Source organism: Scyliorhinus torazame, chromosome 24 (genome assembly GCF_047496885.1).
Source record: "Scyliorhinus torazame isolate Kashiwa2021f chromosome 24, sScyTor2.1, whole genome shotgun sequence".
Classification (NCBI taxonomy): domain Eukaryota; kingdom Metazoa; phylum Chordata; class Chondrichthyes; order Carcharhiniformes; family Scyliorhinidae; genus Scyliorhinus; species Scyliorhinus torazame.
Genome location: NC_092730.1, coordinates 42,030,824 through 42,058,704, shown reverse-complemented (window position 1 = coordinate 42,058,704; position 27,881 = coordinate 42,030,824). Strand labels below are relative to the sequence as shown.

At 46.6% G+C, this 27,881-nt stretch overlaps 3 non-coding genes across 3 annotated transcripts; 2 read left to right on the top strand and 1 right to left on the bottom strand.

Annotated features, from left to right (window-relative positions):
- The first annotated feature begins 13,300 nt into the window (after nt 1-13,300).
- Nucleotides 13,301-13,372, top strand: trnav-uac (transfer RNA valine (anticodon UAC)). Its single transcript has one exon. It is a non-coding gene; the product is annotated as a tRNA-Val (tRNA).
- Nucleotides 13,373-14,502: 1,130 nt separating this feature from the next.
- On the top strand, nt 14,503-14,591 carry trnar-ucg (transfer RNA arginine (anticodon UCG)). Its single transcript is given in 2 exon segments — nt 14,503-14,539; nt 14,556-14,591. It is a non-coding gene; the product is annotated as a tRNA-Arg (tRNA).
- Nucleotides 14,592-20,183: 5,592 nt separating this feature from the next.
- On the bottom strand, nt 20,184-20,255 carry trnam-cau (transfer RNA methionine (anticodon CAU)). The gene has a single exon. It is a non-coding gene; the product is annotated as a tRNA-Met (tRNA).
- Between the last annotated feature and the right edge of the window lie 7,626 nt (nt 20,256-27,881).

Below are 27,881 nucleotides of genomic sequence, written 5' to 3'. Positions count from 1 at the left end.
GTCAAGATAGATAACATCCATTGGCTCTCCTTGGTCTAACCTATTTGTTATCTCTTCAAAGAACTCTAACAGGTTTGTCAGGCACGAACTCCCCTTACTAAATCCATGCTGACTTGTCCTAATCCGACCCTGCACTTCCAAGAATTTAGAAATCTCATCCTTAACAATGGATTCTAGAATCTTGCCAACAACCGAGGTTAGGCTAATTGGCCTATAATTTTCCGTCTTTTTCCTTGTTCCCTTCTTCAACAGGGGGGTTACAACAGCGATTTTCCAATCCTTTGGGACTTTCCCTGACTCCAGTGACTTTTGAAAGATCATAACTAACGCCTCCAGTATTTCTTCAGCTATCTCCTTTAGAACTCTAGGATGTAGCCCATCTGGGCCCGGAGATTTATCAATTTTTAGACCTCTTAGTTTCTCTAGCACTTTCTCCTTTGTGATGGCTACCATATTCAACTCTGCCCCCTGACTCTCTGGAATTGTTGGGATATTACTCATGTCTTCTACTGTGAAGACTGATGCAAAGTACTTATTCAGTTCCTCAGCTATTTCCTTGTCTCCCATCACAAAATAAGCAGCGTCATTTTGGAGCGGCCCAATGTCAACTTTTGCCTCCCGTTTGTTTTTAATGTATTTAAAGAAACTTTTACCATCATTCCTAATGTTACTGGCGAGCCTACCTTCAAATTTGCTCCTCTCTTTCCTTATTTCTCTCTTTGTTATCCTCTGTTTGTTTTTGTAGTATTCCCAATCTTCTGACTTCCCACTACTCTTTGCCACATTATAGGCTTTATCTTTCTGGTTGCCTCATTTTAGGAAGGATGTGGAAGCTTTGGAAAAGGTGCAAAGGAGATTTGCCAGGATGTTGCATGGAATGGAGAGTACGTCTTACGAGGAAAGATTGAGGGTGCTCGGCCTTTTCTCATTAGAACAGAGAAGGGTGAGGGGCGACTTGATAGATGATCAGGGGAATAGATAGAGTAGACAGTCAGAGACGTTTCCCCTGGGTGGACCAAACCATTACAAGGGGACATAAATTTAAGGTGAATGGTGGAAGATATAGGGGGGATGTCAGAGGTAAGTTCTTTACCCAGAGTGTAGTGGGGTCATGGAATGCACTGCCTGTGGAAGTAGTTGAGTCGGAAACATTAGGGACTTTCAAGCAGATATTGGATAGGTACATGGATTACGGTAGAATGATATAGTGTAGATTAATTTATTCTTAAAGGCAGCACGGTAGCCTTGTGGATAGCACAATTGCTTCACAGCTCCAGGGTCCCAGGTTCGATTCTGGCTTGGGTCACTGTCTGTGCGGAGTCTGCACATCCTCCCCGTGTGTGTGTGGGTTTCCTCCGGGTGCTCCGGTTTCCTCCCACAGTCCAAAGATGTGCAGGTTAGGTGGATTGGCCATGATAAATTGCCCTTAGTGTCCAGAGTTGCCCTTAGTGTTGGGTGGGATTACTGGTTTATGGGGATAGGGTGGCGGTGTTGACCTTGGGTAGGGTGCTCTTTCCAAGAGCCGGTGCAGACTCGATGGTCCGAATGGCCTCCTTCTGCACTGTAAATTCTATGATTCTTTTGCTTTGATGCATTCCCTAACTTCCTTTTTGAGCCATGGCTGCCTAATCCCCCCTCTGATAACCTTTCTTTTGTTTGGGATGAACCTCTGTACTGTGTCCTCAATTACTCCCAGGAACTCCTGCCATTGCTGTTCTACTGCCTTTCCCACTAGGCTCTGCTCCCAGTTGATCTTCGTGAGTTCCTCCCTTATGCCCCTGTAGTTACCTTTATTTTACTGTGACACCTTTACATCTGATTCTACCTTCTTTCTCTCAAATTGGAGATTGAATTCGACCATATTATGATCACTGCCTCCTAAGTGCTCCCTTACTTTAAGATCTTTTATCAAGTCTGGCTTATTACATAACACTAAGTCCAGAATGGCCTGTTCCCTCGTGGGCTTCTCACAAGCTGTTCCAAAAAGCCCACCTGTAAACATTCAATGAATTCCCTTTCCTTCGGTCCACTGGCAGCATTATTTACCCAGTCCACCTGCATATTGAAGTCCCCCATGATCACTGTGACCTTGCCTTTCTGACATGCACTTTCTATTTCGTGGTGCATTTTGTGCCCCCGATCCTGACCACTGTTAGGAGGCCTGTACCTAACTCCCATTATGGTTTTTTTGCCTTTGTGGTTCCTCAACTCTACCCACACAGACGCCACATCATCTGACCCTATGTCGTTTAGTGCTAATGATTTAATTTCATTCCTAATTAACAAGGCAACCCCGCCCCCTCTGCCCACCTCTCTCTCTTTTCGAGAGGTTGTGAATCCCTGGATGTTTAAATGCCAGTCCTGGACCCCCTGCAACCATGTCTCTGTGATGCCTACCACATCATACCTGCCAGTCACAATCTGGGCCACAAGCTCATCCACCTTGTTCCGTACACTGCGCGCATTTAAATATAGCACCAGTAATTCTCTATTGATCGTCCCGTTTTGTTTTCTTAGTGTGGTGGACCTTGGTTTACTGAGCCTTTCCATACGCTGTGTCATATTTTGTGGGATGGGGACAATCGTAACCACTCTTGAGTTTTGTCTGTTCGTGTTTTTTTGTATTCCTCAGCAGCTACGCTCCCCGCTGATTACTTCACCTCTTGGTTCCCTGACTTTCCCTTCCCGCCCAATCTTTAGTTTAAAGTCCTATTGACCACCCTATTGACTCTTTTCGCCAGAACACTGGTCCCAGCTCGGTTCAGGTGGAGACGATCCCAACGGTGTATGTCCCCCCGTCCCAAAACTGATGCCAGTGTCCCATGAAAAGGAACCCCTCATTCCCACACCACTCTTTCAGCCACGTGTTAACTTCCCTTATTCTTGCCTCCCTATGCCAATTTGCACGTGGCTCGGGCAGTAATCCGGAGATTATGACCCTTGAGGACCTGTTTTTTAATTTGAATCCTAGCTCTTTATAATCTCTAAACAGGTCCTCTTTCCTAGACTTGCCTATGTTGTTGGTACCGACATGGACCACAACAACTGGATCCTCCCCCTCCCTCTCCAGTATCCTTTCAAGCCGGTCAGAGATGTCCCACACCCTAGCACCGGGCAGGCAACATACCATGCGGGACTCTTTATCCTGCTCGCAAAGGATACTATCTATCCCCCTGATAATAGAATCCCCAGAACTACGACTTGCCTATTTACTCCCTTGAATGGCCTGCTGAACCATGGTGCCTTGGTCAGCTGACTCATCCTTCCTGCAACCCTGTTCGCCATCCACACAGGGAGCAAGTGCCTCATACCTGTTGGACAGAGTCAAGGGCTGAGGCTCCTGAATTCCTGACTGCTGGTTCCCTTTACCTGCCTGACTTGCAGTCACACCCTGCTGTCCCTGGCCACTGGCAGGATTTAAACTACTTACTCTGACAGGTGTGACTGCCTCCTGAAACACAGTGTCCAGGTAAGTCTCCCCCTCCCGGATGTGCCTCAGTGTTTGAAGCTCAGACGCCAGCTCATCAACTCTGAGCCGGAGCTCTTCGAGTTGCCAGCTCGCACATCAAGCAGCTCAAGCACATCACCTGACCAGCCATCACTAATTAATTAATTAGTTTAATTTAAGTTTATGGTGGGGGCAGCTGCAGCCAATCAGACACTAATCTACCCTGCACTTTCAACTGAAAAACAGCACAATTAGATTAACCACTTAGCTTTCCTGGTTACCTCACTGCACCAAACTACCAAATTCTCACTGTCTGTATCTCTTACTCCGGCTGTGTCTCCTTGACATGCGCAATGCTAATAATATAATAAGGTCTACCTCGTCTGTCCTCCCCTTGGTGGGTACCCCCTCCTTTAGGGTCGGGTAGTCTCCTTCTGCTGCCCGTCTTTTAAAGGGCCGTTCCTGATGCCAGTGATCTGTACGGCCACAATTAAAACATGCATTGTTCCATCTATATCTGCCGCTGGTTGGGGTCTCAGATCATCCTCTTTCATTATAAACTCAGTCTTAATCTTTGTAACTGAGTCTCCTTCCTGGTCTACACCCTCCTTACAATAAAATCTGACTGCCCGGGCCATCTGGGAAGGGTCGTTCTCTGTCCAATTCATGTTACCACATTTCACGGCAGTAGGCACGGAAGGTGGTAGGCAATACATTAATACAGCATAATATTGAAGGGAATTCTGATCACTCTGGGACAGCATGTCACCTGACTGCCCACGGGAGATGTCATTAAAAAGGTTCCAGAAATTCCTCTGGCTCTTCAGTATAGCAGAGATGTTTATGGGCTTTTGAAATGTGGCATTCAACGCATTCAGGATTTGTGCTCGTCTATCATCGTCCAAGGCATGGGCTTGCTGAAGTGCGGCGTGGCTAGTATAATTCAAGTGGTTGAGGGAACGGCGGAGCTCTGCTGGGGTTAAAAGCCGCTGGACTAGGGACCAAAGGTCTCTATAGTCAGCTTGATAAACTGAGATGGTACTTCTCAGATAGTCCACGAAAGCAGCAGGAGATTTCTTCCTGTCTGGGATTGCAGCCAGCATAGCCATCATCTCACTGGGTCGCCATGGGAAATAAACGTCTATCGTGGGCTGGGCTGCTGCTGTTGCAACATCAGGGTTGTGTATTTTCCAAAGCGGCAACTGTCTCAGAGTCTCATTAGGGGGCGCTTTAGCAGATTCCTCTGGCTCTTCAAAGACTTCGCCGTCCTTCCCTTCCACTAGGGGAGTTCCATCTCCTCAGAACCATTCCCATCCTCTCTCTTTGTTCTCTTCCTTTTCTGTCCTACTATATCGGTCTTAATGAATCTAGGTCGTATGCGTAATTGTTTCTGAATCGGATCAGGCCCCTCTCTCTTTGTCCAAGATCGGGTCCTAGAGCTAATTGGGCTTGTGGAACAGAGCTCCCCTTCTCTAACAGATGGTGAAGGTGCAGAAATAGGGCCCATACTATTAAACGAAGGGGCTGGAGAGGCTGGCATGATTTGAATTTGGGAGCAGTGACTGGATATAAATTATGATGCCCTGGTGGTTCCGGAATTAGTGCAGACAATGCTACTGGTGCAGTCGGGACTCTCGCCGACATGGTCCAATTCTCTAGGTCATCATCTGCGTCTGTCAATGCAAGGCCAGCCATTGAACTACGTAGCCCTTTTTTTTCCTCCAGTCCACCCTCTCTTTACTTGCGCGTGTTTTTGAATGCACACTCCTTTTTCAAGGTCTCCAGAATTTTCTGGTTCCCCCCTTCACTAATTGGAATCCCCATTTTAAGGTCATTTTCTTGCCAACTTATAACATGATCCTATCCCTCTCCTCTTGACAATATTGTCTCCATAATCCAATTAACTCTTTAGCTTTCATACTTTGGCTCTTTTTTTATTTATTTATTTGCCTATTTATAACCAATGGCAATTTTTGCTACTTGGCAAAGTTATTTAAAAGGTTTTAACAGTGTTCTTTTCAAACTTAAAATGTTTGAAAATTCAAATTGAATTACTGCAAACTGCAAGCTCAGCTCTGATCTCAACTCAGAACTGAATTTACGATTTGCTTAACACAAACTTGTATAACTTCTACAAATTAATTAATTCTTTCTCTTAACAATTTTTCTTTTCACAAGTTATTTTTTACATTCACAAAAATGTTGGCTGCTATGAATGACGAAGCAGTTAGCTGCGGTGGTTGTCATCTCCAGATTTACACTTTTTAAAATCGTGTCAGTGAGTTTCATTAAGTTTCTATTAATTCACAAATAAAATGAAATAAACATTATTTCAAGTAATTCAAACTTAAGATTCTGGCTATTTCAATCAATTGCTTGCTAAAATAATTAACTTTTCTCAAAGAGGTTTAGAAACCCACTGGTTTCTTTTAATTGATTCAAAACGTATCTTTGCTGGAGTTTCAGTGACTCGAAAGAAAGGTATCCGATTACACCACAGGCTGCTGCTGTTATCTCAAGGCGCGTGTGAGAAGCACTGTCCGTAGTCTTTAACTTTGGCTGCTGTTAACCTTTTGAGAGCCTTCTGCTTTAACTAACATGCAGCATCCAGTTCAATGAATGCGTCTTCGTTTAGAAATTTATCCAAGCAATTCCCCATAATCTCTAACTAGTCCTCAAGACTGCGTTTCTCGCCACTACAGTCCAAGGAGACAATTTTAGTTGAATCAACTGTAGTTTTAAAAACACTCCTGGAACTGAACCATCCTTCCGATGTCTCATCAGTTCATCCAAAACACTCGTAGAACTGAACCATCTTTCCGGTGTCCCATCAGTTCATCAAAAAGACTCGTGGAACTAAATCATCTTTCCAGATGTCCCAGCAATTCCACAATTAACCCAAAATTGAACTATCAATTATGATATCCCATCAGTTTAATTTTCTAATCCCCAGACTGACCTTTGATTTTGTCAAGATGATCTTTCCGTACCAACTGCGAGTGACCAGACCAATCAGACCATGAGAAGAGGGGAAAACCAATGTGGGTCATTTGCCAGCTACACACATTATGGGCCCGTTTCCACTTTCCTTGTCCAACATCAGTCTAATTCTGATTTCGCAGCTGGCCAGTGACCGTCTCGAGAAATCCTGGGTTTTCGGCACCAAATGACAATATTGAATTCTTTACCCGTCAGTCTGGCCTTAATAAACTCGAGATGGATTTGTAGGCACACTATTATTTATTTTTAACCAACTTGCAAGTCTGACTCGCTTCACAATGAGCCTCAGAACACACAAGCTGTCTTCTGAAACCCTAGGAACCGGGTTTTATCGGAGACAAAGGAATCTCGACAAATACATTCAAATGGCATCAAGTTTCACATACAAGTTTCCCATAGGCCATCCTATACACCTCTTGAGCTGGCCATATATCCTGATTGGCTCACTTCTCATTCCGTAACCCTGGGCCTCTTGTTACCCAGCATCCTTTTCCCATCCTCCACCAGACAGCCCTTCCCCTTCCTTGCCATGCCATCTGAAATCCTTTGTCTGTAAACTCACTACTATTAGACTGATCACATCCACATTACTGTAACTAATATTTGAACTAATTATTTTATATCACATTTGTTTGTTCAATTCCTCACCTTCAATGTTAATCTCCTTAACGACATCAAATACATTTGGGCTGAAATCTCTATTGAATAAATAATCATCAAATTCTGCAGTCAGTCCATGAACAACCCGCGCATTCCTTCCACTTATTGTTACTTTAATTTCCTTTATCACACTTCTTTATCACAAAGGTTTCGACCATTCGTAAATGTTTTCTTTTGTATCAAACTTTTATCAAAGAAGAGGAACGAGAAAGACTGGCTGTAGGCAATGTTCACATGACATGTGGACCAGATGTGATGCAGCTGAGGGTGCTGAGTGATGTAATAGTGGACATTGTGAAGTTACTGGCCAGAAGCTTCCGAATTGTATTTGTGTTTTTAATGGACAGCTACAATCCACTTGTTTATTCCAGGACACAACAATGAATAAAGTGAATCAGTACTGAACAGTTTCTAACATCCACACCTCCAGTTTGTTCTTATTGAGAACCCCGTCCTCGATGGAAGCTCCTCCTTGGAATACAGGAGCGATCCCTCGAGGACCTGAGCTGTAAACGTGAAATTCAGTGAACGGATTTCACCCTCCGCACGGAATCTGATCACCACCTCAACCCCAACATTCAGCTTGGGTGGGCAGGCAAGACAATTTCCTTCCCCCAGCCCCCCACACAGACTGGGTAATATCCCAAACTCGTATCCTGCTATTATCACATTGCTCCACAACATCGCTCTCTTCCCACAACTCCAGGAATCTCACCCCAAATCCTCAACCCTTTTATTCTGTATTCAAGCAACATTTTGTCCCCTGACTAAGTTCATCCAGGGAAGAGAGGTTTGGCATTCCGAGTTCCTCTGCAGATATCCGGTTGTTGCTTCATGACCAAAAGAGGCCTAAAACCTGAAAGAAAGCCTCTCCCACAGCCCTGTGAGCATGTCTCCATTAGACGGTGTAGTCAATACCTGCAGAGTAGATAACAATGGAGAGAATTGTGAGGAATGTCAACGTCGACATTCGGTGGAAATAAAGGACTCAAAAGAAGACATTATTTTAAATACTTAACAGACTCTCTGGGAGCAGGACTTAAGTCAAAGGGAAAAATCCAGTTGATTTCTAGTCGAAAGCTTTAACCATTGGACTGAATTCAGTCCTTGTGTTAAAATGTCTGTAAATTATCCATTGGAAAGTGAAGGACAATTTAAACCTGCAATTCTGGACAAAGACAGATTTTGCGCTGTTATGTTCTTGGGGAGAATTACAGAACATAGAGATCTAGGGGTACAAGTTCGGAGCTCCTTGTAGGCGGAGCCGCAGGTGGACAGGGTGTGAATAAGCCATTCAGCATATTGAATACAGGAGTTGGGACGCCTTATTGAAGTTGTACAAGACATTAAGAGCACACATGAAATACTATGTTCAGTTCTAGTCACCCTATTATGGGAAGTATATTGTTAAACTAGAAAGAGTGCAGAAGAGATTTACGAGGATGCTACCAGGACTTGGTGGTCTGAGTTATAAGGAGAGGCTATATAGGCTTGGACTTGTTTTCCTGGAGCGTCGGAGGCTTCGAGGTGATCTGATAGAGGTCCATAAAATAATGAGAAGCGATCAGGCAGAGAGTCAACATATTTTTCCACTGGTAGAGTAGCTAAAGGGCACAGGTTAAAGGAGAGAGCGGAGAGATGCCATAGAGACCAGACAGGATTTCCGTTCACACAGAGGGTGGTGAGCATCCGAAATGGGCTGCCAGAGGCAGTGTAGAGTCGGTACAATGTTTTCGTTTATAAAACAGGTTTGATATTTCCCTGGGCAGGGTGGATATAGAGGGATATGGGTCAAATGTGGGCAAGTGGGACTAACTCAGTGGTAGAAACTGGGCGGCATGGACAAGCTGGGTCGAAGGGCCTGTTTCCATGCTGTAAACATCTATGACTCTGTGACTCTCTGGAGGAAGTGTTCAATCACACAGATCAGGTCAAACGCAATAACACTCTGCTGGGATTGATCTAGCTACAGAGTGTCAGGATGTTCCGCTGAACAAAACAGAATGCCTGAAATATTTTACGGATCTGTGGTATCTCTGACAAGAAAAATAGTTAATATTTCAGATCCTGACCTTTCATTGGAACGACCTGTTCCTCTCTCCACAGGTGCTGCCGGATCAGCTGAATGAATGTTTGCAGCATTTTCTGTCTTTGTCTCGGGTTTGCAGCATCCGCAGTATTTTGCTTTTGGGTCAAAGGACAATGAGTTGTCTTTCCTGCACTGAAGGATATTGCAGGTCCCTCTGGCTGTGGGTGTCGCTGATTATCCATCTCTGGGACCTTTATTAATCAAAAGACTGCCGTTTGTGGAGGGTTTCTGAAATCCTGTCAGGGAGCTGGAGTTAAAATACACGGAGCCCTTACTCAATCTAAATGTAGGGCAGAACAGTCTCGAGGTGCTCAACGACCAGCCCAGTTTGTTTGTTCCTGTGAATACAACAGGACATAAACAGAGACAGCTGTAAACACATGTTGCATTTCATTCATAAAGTCATCGAATCAGACAGCAGAGAAATGGCCCTTCAGCCCATCGGATCTGTGCCGGTCAAAAACAACCACCGAACCATTCTCATCCATTCCCCAGCATTTGTCACATAGCCTTGTGTACCCTGGGATCGCAAATGCCCATCTAAACACTTCTTAGATATTATGAGGGTCTCTGCTCCACCAGTCTTTCAGGCAGCGAGTTCAAACTCCCGCCTCCCTCCAGGGAAAGAGGTTTTCCAATAAACGGTTTCACAAGAAAAGCCTCTGCAGTCAGGAGCTGAAAAGGGAGAGATGACCCCTCTGTCATCTTGTACTCTGTGCCGCTATTAATAAAGTCATGACACTGTTTTATTTATAAACGACTCTTACAGCCTGCCCTGTCACCTTCAATGATTTGGACACATGTCCCGCTGTTCCTGCACTCTTTTTTGTAAATAGACACTTGATTTTATATTGTCTACTTCTGTTCTTCCTACAAAAAAAAATCGCCTCATTCCTTGTCTGCTACATGTTCTCCCTTTGAACCAACCTGGCTGTGTCCTTTCGGAGTTTTACTGGAATTTCTGTCGCGCTTTTCACAACCACAGGGCGGCCCAAAACATTCCCAGACAATGAAGTAGTTTTGAAATGTCGTCACTGTGCGAATGACTGAACTTTTGATCTGCCTGTTGGTCAACTACAGCAATCCTCATATCGAGCTAGGCAAGCAGGTGTGGCGCTGTGGCGCAACGGGTAGCGCATTGGACTTCTAGTTGCTGGCGTGATGAGACATTCAAAGGTTGTAGGTTATTTCTAGTTGCTGGCGTGATGAAACATTCAAAGGTTGTGGGGTCGAGTCTCACCAGAGTCTGTTTTAGGCAAGGTTTGAATAAATCAGTAACAGGTTTATCAATGTCCCCAGATAAGTGAAACTGCGCCCCGAACCTCCTTCTGAAAGGTGACTCCAGTCACTCTCCCCTTTCCCATCAGATCAACGTCACAGAAGAAATCCCATCACCTTTTCAGAACAACCATTCAGGACAAAAATACAACCTTTGAAAGCTGCTGCGTCAGTGAGTCTGTTCCCTGCTCAGACAGATTGCAAACGGGGCATATACATCAGCGGGCAACTGTTCAGTCAACTCCCCCAGACTGTTCCTGACAGACAGCACCAAATAAGGATGATGTGAATCGACACCACTGAATGCTAACACCAACACGTTTATCACAGCTGTAATGAACAGCTCATGTTGCAGCTTTAGATCAGACAGTGGCGGATTATCACAGGCGCTCTGTCAGTCTGCATGTTGCTTCAGGCAGGTTTCCGACTGGACACGTGGAATGAGCGGCTGTCTGAACATGAGCGGTTCAGGTGGAGATTTCTCACTTACCAGACTGGAGTTCCGGTTCCATTCCCAGACATTTCCCTTTCTCTTTCTGAACCCATCCCTGTCCTCTTGCTCATTTGCACTTTTCATTGTTCCATCAATGGCGGCCGCGTCTTCAGCTGTCTGAGCCTTTACCTCGACAATTCATTCTAGAAAAATCTCCAGCTGACTCTCCGCCGTGCAAGTGCAAAATGAATGAATGCAACGAGAAGCAAAAAAAAAAAAGGACGGGCAAGACACACTCCCAAAAAAATGGAGAGAGATTTTGCAATCTGAAATTACTGAGCTCGATGTTGAGGGCGGAATTCTGTGTGTGGATATTAAATGTTGAGGTGGTCTTACTCGAGTTTCGGTTAATCGCCATTGGAACATGGATGACCAAGGACAGAAAGGCCAGAGTGGGAGAGGTGGAGAATTAAAATCACAAGTGGCAGGAAGCTCAGAGTCATGATTATGGATTGAACAGAGATTTATCAAAGCGGTCACACAGTCTGTTATCTGGCCTGTTGAAGTAGATGAGACCAAATTGTGGCAGCAAATACAGGAGATTAAAATGAAAAGCACAAGTGTCTCACTGGTTCACTTGGAAGGAGTGTTTCGGGCTCTAGATAATGAAGAGGACGTAAAAAGGCAGGAGTTGCATCTCCTGCACTTGCAAAGAAAGGTGCAGATAGAAAGTGAGCGGATATTGGCGGTCGAGCAGCGGTCGCAGAGGGGATTGTCCCTTCAGTCTGGTGAATGGGGAGAGTAGGGGAGGGTGTTTCTGATGATGTCATAAATGGTCCCTGGAATACGGAGACTGACGGGCTGCAAGGTGAGAACAAGCGGCACCAAATCAGTTCAGCTCGACTTACACAGGACACAACAATGTCAGTAACGGAAAGATCTTTTGGGATAAGAGCGAGAGTTTTGCAACATCGTTCACTTTTATTTCCATTTCCCACCTGAGCCGCTTTTCCTACAATTGTTGGCAGCGGTTGGATTTCCACCCGCATCCTCGAAGAGACTGAAACCTAAACCCATCTCCTCAGACCGCTCGGCCTCGCTATCCTAAAGGTTCATTGTTTCTGATACTGATGACTGGTGATTGGCATCTTGCTGTTTATCAGCTGAGTCCAGGATTTCACATTGAGAGAGAAGGAAATGATCCAATCACAGAGCTGGAACGCTGCTTCTAGTTTTCTCCCCACAGATGATGTTTAATTCTGAGCATTTCCAGCATTTCCTGTGTTTATTATTTATGATGATCAACATTTGAAGTAATTTGCTTTGTGATTAGTCAACTTTCTGAGCTGAGTTCAGGGGACTCGGTTTCCAAAATATTTTAAAAGTTATTTGACGGGATGTGGGTGTCGCTGAATCCGTCAACAATTGTTGTCGAAAATGTATTACCCTTGAGAATTTGGCGGTGACGTGAATCTTGAGCCGCTGCAAGTCCATGTGGTGTATGTACACACACAGTGCTGTTAGGGAGCGAGTTGCGGGATTGTGAGCCAGCCACAGAAAGGGTGACATATTTCTCAGGATGGTGTGTGTCTCGGAGTGGAACTTGCAGGTGGCCGCTGTTTCTCTGTATCTGCTCCCCTTGTGTTCCCAGGTGAGAGATCCCGCGGGTTTGGATGGAGCCTCACGGAGGAAAAGTCAATGTCAGGGGTGGGATTCGAACCCACGCCTTCAGAAAAGTCTGCGACCTGAATACTCGGCCACTCTGGGAGAAACATTGGGTAACATCAAATTCCTGCCGATGCTGGAATCTGAAACGAAAGAGAAAATGCTGGAAAATCTCAGCAAGTCGAGCAGCATCTGTAGGGAGAGAAAAGAGCTAACGTTTCGAGTCCAATGACTCGGCTTTGACAAAGCGTCATTAGACTCGAAACGTTCGGTCTTTTCTCTCCCTACAGATGCTTCCGGACCTACTGAGATTTTTCAGCATTTTCTCTTCCGGCCATCCTGACACACTGATGTGACCAACCGGTGAAGTGGGGATTGGGCCAAGGGCCGCAGCCGACTCGATGATCCTCCCCTTGCACTGGAGGGGCTCTGTGATAACTTAAACATGGTGAAAGCGGCAGCATCCGGACACAAGGACAAGATAAGGTCTCAGGCCAGAGTAAGTGTCCTATGTGATGACACACAGAACATCAGAATTAAATTGGTGAAATACATTTATGGTGGACATTTATGGATCTGGTGGCTGAACGGGAGCAGTGCGACACGGATACATTCATTCAGGAGCATTTTTAATTGGAGGGAAATAAGCTACGCAGAGCAGGATTTTTTCACGGAACGCTTTATAAACTAATGTGAATTACCAAAATGAGTCACATTTCTTCCGTGAGCGATGGTGGTATAGTGGTGAGCATAGCTGCCTTACAAGCAGTTGACCCGGGTTCGATTGCCGGCCATCGCAGTAGTAATTTGGAAGTGGAGTTTTGCGCGACTTCGTCAGTTTCAAACCGAGGAAGAGAATCGGTTTCTAACTCAGAATTTAGGCGCAATTAGGGAGTGGAGTGAAATAAGTAACTTTCTCATCATTTTTAATATAGTTTCAATATGGACAGTGTTCCACTATTCACCCTCAAGCCGTCAAACAACAGCTAAAAGCCGCATCTTTTTCACTTCATCCTCATGAAGTGGACCAAACAGAGACACAACAGACACGTGACAGTCGAGGATGGGATTTGAAGCCACGTGCACAGAGCACAATGGATTATTGTGCATCACCTTAACCACGTGGTACAGCTGCTTTACTTCAGGGCCCTTTGGTATCCCTCAATCTGACTTCTTTGCGTTTCTTTCGCACAGTTGCTGATGTACAGAATACTGTCAAAGTGTAAATAAATAAAAATAATCTCTGAGTTAATTTGCGCTTGCGGCGCAACGGGAGCGCGCCTGACTCCAGATCAGAAGGTTGCGTTGAAATCACGTCAGGCGCACGGAATTTTTCTGCAGCTGGTTCCAGGAATTTCTCTCTGTGTGGGAATGTTCTCGAAATGACTCCATTCAAAAGCACGATGCAAGTAATATATTTTATATTTACCCGCTTGAGCAAATTTGTCAAATATCAGCAGATTCAAAGTCGTCCTGTTAATGCAGAATGACAGTGAGTTCAGTAAGAAATGTTTACAAACAACAGCAATTTCTTTCTGCTCACTGTACACAGTTATAGTGATCTGTATTAAACAGCAGGAGCGGGAACCGCAGTCCGCAGTCTTCACCTTCACGGTGAGTCTGAATTTCAGTTTGGGGGTTTCAGAGAGAGCGGATGTTATTGTGGAAACTGAAGTCACTTTCCCTGTGAATGGAGCCGGATAAAGAGCCTTGGCCAGCCTGAGAGTCCCCGAGCCTCCATGAATCTTCCCAGCTCACACAGTGAAGGGCTTTTACACTTTGAAAATGACCATGTCCGGCGGCTGGAGCTTTCCCTTATATTTTCTGGGATCTGGGAAAGAGCGGATCATCAAAAAGCAGAAATGAAACACAAATAATCGCAGTATTTTTTAACGTGGGCTAAACATCAGCTCAGTTGTTACGGCCGGTGGCCGCGTCGCCTAATGGATAAGGCGTCTGACTTCGGTGATTCTATTAATGATATCAGGCGATTGCAGGTTCGAGTCCTGCCGCGGCCTTTGTATACATAAATCCGGTGGAACATTTGCTGAAAATCCAGTTTTCCCTCCTCTCCCATCTTAGTCTTTCGTTTACCCCCGAATGAATCCACAATATCTGCTTGATTTGGATAAAGAATTGAATAAAATATTATGTATCAATCGGTTCAATACAATTCTGTGGAGGGAATTCTAATGTCCTCAGGAAGATGGTTACAGTCATAGATGTTTCAGCATGGAAACAGGCCCTTCGGCCCAGCTTGACCATGCCGCCCAGTTTCTATCACTAAGCTAGTCACACTTGCCCGCATTTGGCCCACATCCCTCCATATTCACCCTGGGGGAGGGGGAGGGCTTGACAGGATAAATGCTAAGAAGCTGGTTCACCATGTGGGAGAGTCGAGGACCAGAAGGAATAATCTCAGAGTAAGTGGCCGCCCATTTCAACCAGAAATGATGAGTAGTTTCTTCTCTCGGAGTAAAGAGCATCTGTAGAAATGTTTGTATGAATCGAATAGGGCTGTAGAGGGTGGGTCAGTTAATTTGTTGAAGGCTGCCACAGACAGATTTTTTTTAAATTTAGGGTACACGAACATTTTTTCCAATTAAGGGGCAATTTTGCAACCAATCCACCGACCCTGCACATCTTTTGGTTGTGGGAGCGAAACGCACCCAAACACAGGGAGAATATGCAAACTCGACGCAGATAGTGACCCAGAGCCGGGATCGAACATGGGCCTTCGGTGCCGTGAGGCAGCTGTATAAACTACTGAACCACCGTGCTGCCCTTGAGACAGATTTTTCATCAGTAAAGGAAAGCAAGGATTATGGGGATAAGGCGGGAAACTGGGTTTGAGGATTATATCAGATCAGACATAACCTCTTTGAATGGTGGAGCAGACACGATGGGCCGAATGGCCTACTTCTGCTCCTCCGTCTTACAGTGTAATGAGATCCTCTGATGGACTTGTTTTCACGGCTGGGCTGCCGGTTCTGGAAAGACAAAATCTGCCAGCAGTGCCCCAGATGAAGCTGGCGTCTGTTTTGGAGATTCTGAAGCCGCAAGTTTTCATGGTGCCAAACTCCTGCCCAAAGCTGGTGTCGTGATTCAAATCGATTATCAGACAGAGGATTAGGAATATCGGTGTAGAGAATGGTGCAAGAAGATTCACTCCTCAGTGCATTCCAGACCCGAAGCACTCGTTGTGCAGAAGTGCTTCTTTTTCAAACATCACAGCTGCTTCCTTTGCAAATCAACTGAAATCTGTGCCCTCTCATTCTTGCTCTTTTTTCTCGGGGGAACAGTTTCTCTCTAGTTACTCCGCCTAGCCCCCTCATGATTTTGAACCTCTCCATCATATCTCCTCTCTGCCTTATCCTCTCCAAGGAGAATGTTCCCAATATCTCCAATCTAGCCTCCTAAATGGAATCAATCCTGTAAACCTCTTCTGCACGCTGCCCAATACGTCCACAGCCTTCCAATATTGTGGCTCCCAGAGCTGTGCAAAATATTCCATCTGATGTCTAACTGGCGCCTTGTACAGATTCAGCATAACCTCCTTGCTCTTGTTCTCTTTTCCACTCGTAATAAACCCAGAATAAGATTTGCTTTATTACCTGCTCTCTCCACCTGTCCACCTTCAATGATCTATCCACATATACATCCAGCTCTGTCGGCTCCTTCATCCCATAAATAGTTGAGGGGCAGCACGGTAGCATAGTGGTTAGTACTATGGCTTCACAGCGCCGTGTCTCAGGTTCGATTCCCACTTGGTGTTCTCCGTGGGTTTCGGCTGGGAGCTCCGGTTTCCTCCCACACTCCAAAGATGTGCAGATTAGGTGGATCGGCCATGCTAAATTGCTCTTCGGTTAGATGGGGTTGCTGGGGTGCGGGATAGGGTGGAGGTGTTGGCTTCATGGGGGAGCTCTTTGAAGAGCCGGTGCAGATTCTATGGTCCGAATGGCCACCTTCTGCACTGTAAATTCTGTGATTCTATACTTCCCTACCAAAATTCATCATCTCACACGTCTCCAGACTGAAAACCATCTTTTGTCGTTTGAAGTTCTAGACTGTCCGCGTCTCAGTTTTCAAAATTTCCAAGTTTTTACCATCCCCAAATTTGAAACTGTTCCCTGTACACCATGATCTACAAATTGTTATGTATCAGGGAAGCAAATGTTCCAGTAGGAACCCATGTGGAACACTACAAACCTTCTTCCAGTCCGAAAAGTCTCGATTGACCATTCCATTCTGTTTCTTATTATTCAACCACATTTATATCCATATTGCTACTGTCCCTTTTATTGCAGGAGCTACACATTTCGCTAATTCTGTGCAGTTTTAGTTTCCTTATTTAGGGAAAGATGTAAATACGTTGGAAACGGTTCAGAGAAGGTTTCCTCGATTGGTGCCAGGAATGAGCCTTTCGTCAGTGGTAGGGAAATTACTGGAGAGAATCCTTCGAGACAGAATCTACTCCCATTTGGAAGCAAATGGACGTATTAGTGAGACGCAGCACGGTTTTGTGTCTCACTAACTTGATAGAGTTTTTCGAAGAGGTCACAAAGATGATTGATGCAGGTAGGGCAGTGGATGTTGTCTATTTGGACTTCAGTAAGGCCTTTGACAAGGTCCCTTATGGTAGAGTAGTATAAAAGGTGATGTCACACGGGATCAGAGGTGAGCTGGCAAGGTGGATACATAACTGGCTAGGTCATAGAAGGCAGAGAGTAGCAATGGAAGGGTGCTTTTCTAATTGGAGGGCTGGGACTAGTGTTGTTCCGCAGGGATCAGTGCTGGGACCTTTGCTGTTTGTAGTGTGTATAAATAATTTGGAGGGAAATGGAACTGGTCTGATTAGCAAGTTTGCAGATGACACAAAGGTTGGGGGAATTGCGGATAGCGACGTGGTCTGTCATCGGATACAGCAGGATTTAGTTCGTTTGGCGACTTGGGCGGAGAGATGGCAGATGGAGTTTAATCTGGACAAATGTGAGGTAATGCATTTTGGAAGTCTAATGCAGGTAGGGAATATACAGTATTGAAAGTCAGAGAGATCAATGTCTACAGGTCCAGAGGTCACTGAAAGGGCAAAACAGGTGGAGAAGGTAGTCAAGACCGCATACGGCATGCTTGCCTTCATTGACCGGGGCATTGAGTACAATAATTGGCAAGTCATGTTGCAGCTGTATAGAACGTTAGTTAGGCCACACTTGGCGTATCGTGTTCAATTCTGGTCGCCGCACTACCAGAAGGGGGTGGAGGCTTTAGAGAGGGTGCAGAATAGATTTACCAGGATTTTGCCTGTTATGGAGGACATTAGCTATGAGGAGCGTTTGAATAAACTCGGTTTGTTCTCACTGGAACGACGGATGTTGAGGGGCGACCTGATAGAGGTCTACAAAACTATGAGGGGCATAGACAGAGTGGATAGTCAGAGGCTTTGCCCCAGGGTAGAGGGGTCAATTACTAGGGGGCATAGGTTTAAGGTGCGAGGGGCAAGGTTTGGAGTAGATGTACGAGGCAAATTTTTAACACAGAGGGTAGTGGGTGCCTGGAACTCGCTACCGGAGGAGGTGGTGGAAGCAGGGACGATAGTGATATTTAAGGGGCATCTTGACAAATACAAGAATAGGATGGGAATCGAGGGATACGGACCCAGGAAGTGTAGAAGATTTTAATTTAGTCGGGCAGCATGGTCGGCACACGCTTGGAGGGCCGAAGGGCCTCTTCCTGTGCTGTACTTTTCTTTGTTCTTTGTTGGTCTTTGAGCGGGTTTGCGATTGAGGAAAGGTGAGATAGACTGCACTTGTTTCCAGTGGAGATGTGAAGTGTGACAGTTGATCTGATTGAAGTACATCAGATTTTGAATGGTCTTGACAAAGTGGACGTGGAAAGGATGTCACTGCTTGTGGGTGAGAGCAGAACTACTGGGCAGTGAATAACAAGCAATTAACACGGTTTCGATTCCCGGCCATCGCAATAATGGTTTGATCGGAAGCGTTTGCGTGATTTCGTGGGTTTCACACTGAGGAAAGAGAGCTGGAAGAAGAGGCTGGAGGGAGGACTCCGGGTAAAATTCCTCTTCTCTTGTAGTAAATAGTCTGGATGGATTGTTCACATCCGTCCGAGAGTGGAAACTGGGATCTCCGCTCTTATTCTGGTTTATTATTGGATATTGTTAAATATCCTTATTGCCCCTCTGTGGGATATTCCATAAGACCATAAGACCATAAGACATAGGAGTGGAAGTAAGGCCATTCGGCCCATCGAGCCCACTCCACCATTCAATCATGGCTGATTTCAACTCCATTTACCCGCTCTCTCTCCATAGCTCTTAATTCCTCGAGAAATCAAGAATTTATCAACTTCTGTCTTAAAGACACTCAACATCCCGGCCTCCACCGTCCTCTGTGGCAATGAATTCCACATACCCACCATTCTCTGGCTGAAGAAATTTCTCCTCATCTCTGTTCTATAGTGACTCCCTTTTATTCTAAGGCTGTGCCCCCGGGTGCTAGTCTCCCCTGCTAATGGAAACAACTTCCCTTCATCCACCCTATCTCAGCCATTCATTATCTTGTAAGTTTCTATTAGATCTCCCCTCAACCTCCTAAACTCCAATGAATATAATCCCAGGATCCTCAGACGTTCATCGTATGTTAGGCCTACCATTCCTGGGATCATCCGTGTGAATCTCCGCTGGAACCGCTCCACTGCCATTATGTCCTTCCTGAGGTGTGGGGCCCAAAATTGCTCACAGTATTCTAAATGGGGCCTAACTAATGCTTTATAAAGCTTCAGAAGTACATCCCTGCTTTTATATTCCAAGCCTCTTGAGATGAATGACAACATTGCATTTGCTTTCTTAATTATGGACTCAACCTGCAAGTTTACCTTTAGAGAATCCTGGACTAGGACTCCCAAGTCCCTTTGCACTTCAGAATTATGAATTTTGTCACCGTTTAGAAAATAGTCCACGCCTCTATTCTTTTTTCCAAAGCGCAAGACCTCGCACTTGCCCACGTTGAATTTCATCAGCCATTTCTTGGACCACTCTCCTAAACTGTCTAGATCTTTCTGCAGCCTCCCGACCTTCTCCATACTACCTGCCCCTCCACCTATCTTCGTATAATCGGCAAACTTAGCCAGAATGCCCTCAGTCCCGTTATCTAGATCGTTAATATATAAAGAGAACAGCTGTGGTCCCAACAGTGAAGTTATATTCCTGGAAGTTATTATATAAACTTTTCCTCTTCTCGCTGTTAAAGGATTTTCAAACATTGAAACACTCCTGGTTCTATCTTTACCAAATGCCATGACTGTGTTAATAAAACATAACCCATTCCAATCAGTGGAGATGTGATGTTGGCACCAATAATACTCACGCACCACAGCAACAGGACTCTGTTTCCCGCCGAGAGAGTCGATTGAAGAGCTTCCAATTTTGTTACTTTGAACTTCACAGTGATGTAATGCTGTCTGTTTAATTCCCGGGACAAATTTCCGGATCAAACTGGAAGCAACACTTTGATTCTAATTTACTGAAAAGAAAATGCGGATGTGCTGGGGAATCGCGACTTGTTTACTTTTGGTGTGAGTGAGAATAAAAGTAGCAGAGGATGGTTTCGATCCATCGACCTCTGGGTTATGGGCCCAGCACGCTTCCGCTGCGCCACTCTGCTCTTTAGTTCCACTATGTCCACAATTGCTGTTCTGTGCCAGCCAGATAACTATTCACTTCTTCCATTTTTTCCTTCAATCAAGAACCCACGTGTTGTGAAGCTCACTCTTGCAGGACAATAACACGGATCATCAGCACGTCTGTAACAGACAGAGGACAGAGAAAGGCACACCGAAAAGCAGGAAGAGACTATCAGGACACACACACAATGACACACAGAATAGGTGCCGAGCAAACCAGCAAGATATTGAGAGAGAACAACTAACTATTTAGTAAAATGTGTTTTCTGTTTTACAATGATAGGCCCCGTCTGTAAATATATATCCTGCTGTGCAATTGTGCTCTCCGTTGTGTAACCGTGCTCTCTGATGTGTAACTGCAAACTCTGATGTGTAACAGTGCTCCCGGTTGTGTAACTGTGCTCTCTGCTGTTTAACTGTGCTCTCTGCTGTGTAACTGTGCTTTGTGCTGTGTAACTGTGCTCTCTGCTGTGTAACTGTGCTCTCTGCTGTGTAACTGAGGTCTCTGCTGTGTAACTGAGCTTTCTGCTGTGTAACTGAGCTCTCTGCTGTGTAACTGAGCTCTCTGCTGTGTAACTGTGCTTTCTGCTTTGTAACTGTGGTCTCGGCTGTGTAACTGTGCTCTATGCTGTGTAACTGTGCTGTATGCTGTGTAACTGAGCTCTCTGCTGTGTAACTGAGCTCTCTGCTGTGTAACTGTGCTTTATGCTGTGTAACTGTGCTCTCTGCTGTGTAACTGTGCTCTCTGCTGTGTAACTGTGCTCTCTACTGTGTAACCGTGCTTTCTGATGTGTAACTGTGCTTTCTGCTGTGTAACTGTGCACTCTGCTGTGTAACTGTGCTCTCTGCTGTGCAATTGAGCTATCTGATGTGTAACTGCCCTCTCTGCTGTGTAACTGTGCACCCTGATGTGTAACTGCACACTCTGCTGTGTAACTGTGCTCTCTGCTGTGTAACTGTGCTCTCTGCTGTGTAACTGTGCTCCCTGCTGTGTAACTGTTCCCTCTGATGTGTAACCGTGCTCTCTCCTGTATTACTGTGCTCCCTGTTGTGTAAGTGCACACTCTGCAAGTGCACACTCTGCTGTGTAACTGTGCTCTCTGCTGTGTAACTGCACACTCTGCTGTGTAACTGTGCTCTCTGCTGTGTAACTGTGCTCCCTGCTGTGTAACTGTGCTCTCTGCTGTGTAACTGCACATTCTGCTGTGTAACTGCACAGTTTGCTGTGTAACTGTGCTCCCTGCTGTGTAACTGTGCTCCCTGCTGTGTAACTGTGCTCTCTGCTGTGTAACTGTGCATCCTGCTGTGTAACTGCACACTCTGCTGTGCAACTGTGCTCTCAGCTGTGTAACTGCGCCCTCTGCTGTGTAACTGTGCACCCTGCTGTGTAACTGCACACTCTGCTGTGTAACTGTGCTCTCTGCTGTGTAACTGTGCTCTCTGCTGTGTAACTGCAAACTCTGCTGTGGAACTGCACACTCTGCTGTGGAACTGCACACCCTGCTGTGTAACTGTGCTCTCTGCTGTGCAATTGAGCTATCTGATGTGTAAATGCACTCTCTGCTGTGTAACTGTGCTCTCTGCTGTGTAACTGTGCTCTCTGCAGTGTAGTTGAGCTATCTGATGTGTAACTGCACTCTCTGCTGTGTAACTGTGCACCCTGATGTGTAACTGCATACTCTGCTGTGTAACTGTGCTCTCTGCTGTTTAACTGTGCTCGCTGCTGTGTAACTGTGCTCTTTGCTGTGTAACTGTGCTCTCTGCTGTGTAACTGTGCTCTCTGCTGTGTAACTGTGCTCTCTGCTGTGTAACTGCGCTCTCTGCTGTGTAACTGTGCTCCCGGCTGTGTAACTGCGCTCTGCTGTGTAACTGCGCTCTCTGCTGTGTAACTGTGCTCTCTGCTGTGTAACTGTATACTCTGCTGTGGAACTGTACACCCTGCTGTGTAACTGTGCTCTCTGCTGTGTAACTGTGCACCCTGCTGTGTAACTGCACACTCTGCTGTGTAACTGTGCTCTCTGCTGTGAAACTGTGCTCTCTGCTGTGTAACTGTGCTCTCTGCAGTGTAACTGTGCTCTCTGCTGTGTAACCGTGCTCTCTGCTGTGGAACTGCACACTCTGCTGTGTAACTGTGCACCCTGATGTGTAACTGCATACTCTCCTGTGTAACTGTGCTCTCTGCTGTGTAACTGTGCTCTCTGCTGTGTAACTGTGCTCTCTGCTGTGTAACTTTGCTCTCTTCTGTGTAACCGTGCTCTCTGCTGTGTAACTGCGCTCTCTGCTGTGTAACTGTGCTCCCGGCTGTGTAACAGCGCTCTCTGCTGTGTAACTGTGCTCTCTGCTGTGTAACTGCACACTCTGCTGTGGAACTGCACACTCTGCTGTGTAACTGTGCTCTCTGCTATGTAACTGTGCCCTCTGATGTGTAACTGCACACTCTGCTGTGTAATTGTGCTCTCTGCTGTGTAACTGAGCTCTCTGCTGTGTAACTGTGCTCTCTGCTGTTTAACTGTGCTCCCTGCTGTGTAACTGTGCCCTCTGCTGTGTAACTGCACACTCTGCTGTGTAACTGTGCTCCCTGCTGTGTAACTATGCTCTTTGCTGTGTAACTGCACACTCTGCTGTGTAACATTGCTCCCTGCTGTGTCACTATGCTCTCTGCTGTGTAACTGTTCTCCCGGCTGGGTCATTGTGCTCCCGGCTGTGCAACTGAGCTTTCTGATGTGTAACTGTGCTCTCTGCTGTGTAACTGTGCTCCCGGCTGTGTAACTGCGCTCTCTGCTGTGTAACTGAGCTCTCTGCTGTGTAGCTGTGCTGTCGGCTGTGTAACTGTGCTCCCGGCTGTGTAACTGTGCTCCCGGCTGTGTAACTGTGCTCCCGGCTGTGTAACTGTTCCCTCTGATGTGTAACCGTGCTCTCTCCTGTGTTATGGTGCTCCCTGCTGTGTAAGTGCACACTCTGCAAGTGCACACTCTGCTGTGTAACTATGCTCTCTGCTGTGTAACTGTGCTCTCTGCTGTGTAACTGCACACTCTGCTGTGTAACTGTGCTCTCTGCTGTGTAACTGTGCTCCCTGCTGTGTAACTGTGCTCTCTGCTGTGTAACTGCACACTCTGCTGTGTAACTGCACAGTTTGCTGTGTAACTGCGCTCCCTGCTGTGTAACTGTGCTCCCTGCTGTGTAACTGTGCTCTCTGCTGTGTAACTGTGCGTCCTGCTGTGTAACTGCACACTCTGCTGTGTAACTGTGCTCTCAGCTGTTTAACTGTGCCCTCTGCTGTGTAACTGTGCACCCTGCTGTGTAACTGCAAACTCTGCTGTGGAACTGCACACTCTGCTGTGGAACTGCACACCCTGCTGTGTAACTGTGCTCTCTGCTGTGTAACTGTGCTCTCTGCAGTGTAGTTGAGCTATCTGATGTGTAACTGCACTCTCTGCTGTGTAACTGTGCACCCTGATGTGTAACTGCATACTCTGCTGTGTAACTGTGCTCTCTGCTGTGTAACTGTGCTGTCTGCTGTATAACTGAACACTCTGCTGTGTAACTGTGCTCTCTGCTGTGTAACTGTGCTCTTTGCTGTGTAACTGTGCTCTCTGCTGTGTAACTGTGCTCTCTGCTGTGTAACTGTGCTCTCTGCTGTGTAACTGTGCTCTCTGCTGTGTAACTGCGCTCTCTGCTGTGTAACTGTGCTCCCGGCTGTGTAACTGCGCTCTCTGCTGTGTAACTGCGCTCTCTGCTGTGTAACTGTGCTCTCTGCTGTGTAACTGTACACTCTGCTGTGGAACTGTACACCCTGCTGTGTAACTGTGCTCTCTGCTGTGTAACTGTGCACCCTGCTGTGTAACTGCACACTCTGCTGTGTAACTGTGCTCTCTGCTGTGAAACTGTGCTCTCTGCTGTGTAACTGTGCTCTCTGCAGTGTAACTGCACACTCTGCTGTGGAACTGCACACTCTGCTGTGTAACTGTGCACCCTGATGTGTAACTGCATACTCTCCTGTGTAACTGTGCTCTCTGCTGTGTAACTGTGCTCTCTGCTGTGTAACTGTGCTCTCTGATGTGTAACTTTGCTCTCTGCTGTGTAACCGTGCTCTCTGCTGTGTAACTGCGCTCTCTGCTGTGTAACTGTGCTCCCGGCTGTGTAACAGCGCTCTCTGCTGTGTAACTGTGCTCTCTGCTGTGTAACTGCACACTCTGCTGTGGAACTGCACACTCTGCTGTGTAACTGTGCTCTCTGCTGTGTAACTGTGCACCCTGCTGTGTAACTGTGCTCTCTGCTGTGTAACTGTGCTCCCTGCTATGTAACTGTGCCCTCTGCTGTGTAACTGCACACTGTGCTGTGTAATTGTGCTCTCTGCTGTGTAACTGAGCTCTCTGCTTTGTAACTGTGCTCTCTGCTGTTTACCTGTGCTCTCTGCTATGTAACTGTGCCCTCTGCTGTGTAACTGTGCTCTCTGCTGTGTAAATGCACACTCTGCTGTGTAACTGTGCTCTCTGCTGTGTAACTGTGCACCCTGCTGTGTAACTGTGCTCCCTGCTGTGTAACTATGCTCTCTGCTGTGTAACTGTGCTCCCGGCTGTGTAGTTGTGCTCCCGGCTGTGTGACTGAGCTCTCTGATGTGTAACTGTGCTCTCTGCTGTGTAACTGTGCTCCCGGCTGTGTAACTGCGCTCTCTGCTGTGTAACTGTGCACCCTGCTGTGTAACTGTACACTGCTGTGTAACTGTGCTCTCTGCTATGTAACTCTGCTCTCTGCTGTGTAACTGTGCTCTCTGCTGTGTAACTGTGCTCTCTGCTATGTAACTGTGCCCTCTGCTGTGTAACTGCACACTCTGCTGTGTAATTGTGCTCTCTGCTGTGTAACTGAGCTCTCTGCTGTGTAACTGTGCTCTCTGCTGTGTAACTGCACACTCTGCTGTGTAACTGTGCTCCCTGCTGTATAACTATGCTCTCTGCTGTGTAACTGCACACTCTGCTGTGTAACATTGCTCCCTGCTGTGTAACTATGCTCTCTGCTGTGTAACTGTTCTCCCGGCTGTGTCATTGTTCTCCCGGCTGTGCAACTGAGCTCTCTGCTGTGTAACTGTGCTCTCTGCTGTGTAACTGTGCTCCCGGCTGTGTAACTGCGCTCTCTGCTGTGTAACTGAGCTCTCTGCTGTGTAGCTGTGCTGTCTGCTGTGTAACTGTGCTCCCGGCTGTGTAACTGTACTCCCGGCTGTGTAACTGTGCTCCCGGCTGTGTAACTGAGCTCTCTGCTGTGTAGCTGTGCTATCTGCTGTGTAACTGTGCTCCCGGCTGCGTAACTGTGCTCCCGGCTGTGTAACTGTGCTCTCTGCTGTGTAACTGCACACTCTGCTGTGTAACTGTGCTCCCTGCTGTGTAACTATGCTCTCTGCTGTGTAACTGTGCTGCCGGCTGTGTAATTGTGCTCCCGGCTGTGTGACTGAGCTCTCTGCTGTGTAACTGTGCTCTCTGCTGTGTAACTGTGCTCCCGGCTGTGTAACTGTGCTCTCTGCTGTGTAACTGTGCACCCTGCTGTGTAACTGTACACTGCTGTGTAACTGTGCTCTCTGCTGTGTAACTGCACACTCTGCTGTGTAATTGTGCTCTCTGCTGTGTAACTGAGCTCTCTGCTGTGTAACTGTGCTCTCTGCTGTTTAACTGTGCTCTCTGCTATGTAACTGTGCCCTCTGCTGTGTAACTGCACACTCTGCTGTGTAACCGTGCTCTCTGCTGTGTAACTGTGCTCTCTGCTGTGTAACTGTGCTCTCTGCTGTGTAACTGTGCTCTCTGCTGTGTAACTGCACTCTCTGCCGTGTAACTGTGCTCTCTGCTGTGTAACTGTGTGCTCTCTGCTGTGTAACTGTGCTCCCTGCTGCGTAAGAAGTCTTCCAGCACCACGCAAAATTCCAACTGGTTTGTTTCAAACATTTGCTTTCGGAGCACTGCTCCTTTCACAGGTGAATGAAGATAAATGACACCAGATGAAGGAGCAGTGCTCCGAAAGATAGTGTTTGAAACAAACCTGTTGGACTTTAACCTGGTGTTGTTAACTTCTTACTGTGCTCACCCCAGTCCAACGAACTGCGTTCTGCTGTGTAATTGTGCTCCCTGCTGTGTAACCGTGCTCCCTGCTGTGAAACCGTGCTCGCTGCTGTGTAACTGTGCTCCCGGCTGTGTAACTGTGCTCCCGGCTGTGTAACTGTGCTCTCTGCTGTGTAACTGTGCTCTCTGCTGTGTAACTGTGCTCTCTGCTGTGTAATTGTGCTCCCGGCTGTGTAACTGAGCTCTCTGCCGTGGAACTGAGGTCTCTGCTGTGTAACCGTGCTCTCTGCTGTGTAACTGTGCTCTCTGCTGTGTAACTGCACACTCTGCTGTGTAACTGTGTGCTCTCTGCTGTGTAACTGTGCTCCCTGCTGTGTAACTGTGCACCCTGCTGTGTAACTGTGCTCTCTGCTGTGTAACTGGGCCCTCTGCTGTGAAACTGCACACTCTGCTGTGTAATTGTGCTCTCTGCTGTGTAACTGAGCTCTCTGCTGTGTAACTGTGCTCTCTGTTGTTTAACTGTGCTCTCTGCTATGTAACTGTGCCCTCTGCTGTGTAACTGCACACTCTGCTGTGTAACTGTGCTCTCTGCTGTGTAACTGTGCTCTCTGCTATGTAACTGTGCCCTCTGCTGTGTAACTGCACACTCTGCTGTGTAACCGTGCTCTCTGCTGTGTAACTATGCTCTCTGCTGTGTAACTGCACACTCTGCTGTGGAACTGTGCACCCTGCTGTGTAACTGCACACTCTGCTGTGTAACTGTGCTCTCTGCTGTGTAACTGCACACTCTGCTGTGTAACTGTGCTCTCTGCTGTGTAACTGTGCACCCTGCTGTGTAACTGTGCACCCTGCTGTGTAACTGTGCTCTCTGTTGTGTAACTGCACACTCTGCTGTGTAACTGTGCTCCCTGGTGTGTAACTATGCTCTCTGCTCTGTAACTGTGCTCCCGGCTGTGTAATTGTGCTCCCGGCTGTGTGACTGAGCTCTCTGCTGTGTAACTGTGCTCTCTGCTGTGTAACTGTGCTCCCGGCTGTGTAACTGCGCTCGCTGCTGTGTAACTGTGCACCCTGCTGTGTTACTGTACACTGCTGTGTAACTGTGCTCTCTGCTGTGTAACTGTGCTCTCTGCTGTGTAACTGTGCTCTCTGCCGTGTAACTGTGCTCTCTGCTATGTAACCGTGCCCTCTGCTGTGTAACTGCACACTCTGCTGTGTAATTGTGCTCTCTGCTGTGTAACTGAGCTCTCTGCTGTGTAACTGTGCTCTCTGCTGTTTAACTGTGCTCTCTGCTATGTAACTGTGCCCTCTGATGTGTAACTGCACACTCTGCTGTGTAACCATGCTCTCTGCTGTGTAACTGCTCTCTGCTGTGGAACTGCACACTCTGCCGTGTAACTGTGCTCTCTGCTGTGTAACTGTGTGCTCTCTGCTGTGTAACTGTGCTCCCTGCTGCGTAAGAAGTCTTACAACACCACGTAAAATTCCAACAGGTTTGTTTCAAACATTTGCTTTCCGAGCACTGCTCCTTTCTCAGGTGAATGAAGAGGAATGACACCTGAAGAA